This window comes from Pan paniscus, chromosome 3 (genome assembly GCF_029289425.2).
Source record: "Pan paniscus chromosome 3, NHGRI_mPanPan1-v2.0_pri, whole genome shotgun sequence".
NCBI lineage: Eukaryota > Metazoa > Chordata > Mammalia > Primates > Hominidae > Pan > Pan paniscus.
Genome location: NC_073252.2, coordinates 119,026,178 through 119,028,382, shown reverse-complemented (window position 1 = coordinate 119,028,382; position 2,205 = coordinate 119,026,178).

The window sequence follows — 2,205 nt, the reverse complement described above, 5'->3', positions numbered from 1 at the left end:
CCAGCTTTCCAAGGAGCACTGGCCACAGCTGTCTTTATGAGCAAAGGACCAGAGGACGTGCAGCTGCTGGATCTTCAGGCTACCCCAAAATAGGCAGGGACAGGTCCCCAGAGTCACTCCCTCAGAGAGGCAGCAAAGCATGGCTTTGTCAGAGACGGGAATTGAGGAGCCTGGGCGGAGAGCGTGCTAGGCAGAAGTTTGAGATGTGGTTTCAGAATGAGGAAAGAAGGTCTCCAGACTTGCTTGAGAGATGTCAGAGCAAAAGATAATAGGTAATCATTTGCATTATTTGTTTCTTTTCTTGGAAGTGGGCCTGTGGGCTGTGAATTGGATATCCTTCAAAGTTTTCCAAAAGACAAAAGTAAAACTAGAATTAAATTGTAATGTTTAATAGTTGTACATATTTTAGTACCTGATAAGGCAGTCTATTAGTTTTTGCTGTATAGCAAATCACTCTAAAACTTAGTGATATAATATAACAACCAATTATTTAGCTCTTAATTCTCACAGAGGCTGGTGAGGCCAGGCAATCACACTTCTGGGGCTTGGCTGGCTTTAACAAGGAGGAGAGTGAGTAGTGCATGGGAGGCACCTGATAATATGTCTCTCCTCTTGATGGAAGTCAACAAAAAGTCACATTGCTTCTTTTATTAAGAGGTGGAATCTATTTTTCCAGGCCTTGAATCTGGAATGCCCTTGTAACTTGCTTTGGCCAATAAAATATTCAGGAAGCATAGTTGTACCATTTCCGAGCCTATGCCTCAAGAGATCTATTCCCATTTACTCTCTCTCTCTCTTTGTTTTTTTTAGAACTCTGCTAGTCACCAATGAAATATTAATGAAATTTCATTGAAATCTGAATTGCAATTTTGGGAAGAATGCATGGATTAAAACTGGCTATTTCAGGTAGAGAACCAAACTTACACAATATTGAGTTGCTTCAATAATTTAAGGAAAACTCATTATCTATCTTATGAAGCGGTAAATCTGCCATTACCTTTTACCCAACTCCATGAAGCACTAAATTTCTTAGGAAACAACAAGTGTTTAGGTTATTATTATTATTATTTTGGGACAGAGTCTTGCTCTGTTGCCCAGGCTGAAGTGCAGTGCCACAGTCTCAGGTCACTGCAACCTCTACCTCCCAAGTTCAAGCAATTCTCCTGCTTCAGCCTCCTGAGTAGCTGGGATTACAGGCGCCTGCCACCACACCCAGCTAATTTTTGTATTTTTAGTAGAGACGGAGTTTCACCACATTGGCCAGGCTGGTCTTGAATTCCTGACCTCAGATGATCCGCCTGCCTTGGCCTCCCAAAGTGCTGGGAATACAGGCATAAGCCACCATGTCCAGCCTTATGTTTGTTTTGATTATCACAGACTTACTGCTCTGCTTCACTGATATAAACCAGATTCCATATGGAGGTAGCTATTACTGTATGACTTATAATCAAGCAGGCTTTTGAACCATGTGCATAAATTATTTTTAACATAAACTAGAGAAATTCATAGAAAGCACTTCTCTAAGATCCTGAGGAACAATTCTGAGTTTTGTTAGAATACACTAGTGACACAGACAGCATGGAAGCCTCAGAGTTTGAAAAAAATCGACAGCCAAATATGAGATTCCAGACCTCAACTCTGGGGTGGCTCATGGTCTCAGACACATACAAATCATATAGAATGGCCTCACTGCCCAAGAACAAGTGGTCTAGAGTAGACAGTGACTGAGATTCACATGGTTTCCTGTTCCATTTGGAAGGCAATCACATAGATCAGGTGGGAGAAGTGACAAAAAGATGCTTGAACAAAGAGAAGTAGGCCAAGTCCAAGTGAAATACACTTATAGCCAAGAATGGCTGAAAAATCTTGATACTCCCACACTAGGATGAAATACGAAAAGATGTTTCCAGTGGCCCTTCAAGGGCAGGACAATGAAGGAGATCCAATTCGAGAAAATGTGGACACTGAGAGCTGGAAAAAATGTAAGTTTGCCATAGCTTCTGAAGTCAGACCCAACAAACAAGAACCTGGGGCTAGAAATAAGCAAGTTCTCCAATTGCAGTCAGCAAACACCTCACCTATAACTTTATTCTCTGACTTATACCCTCCGATCAGACTGGATCTCAGTTTGGAGACCCCATTCACTAATTTGTCTTCATCAGGATGGGATGAGTCACAAATGGGAGGGCCACTTATCCCTGGTAT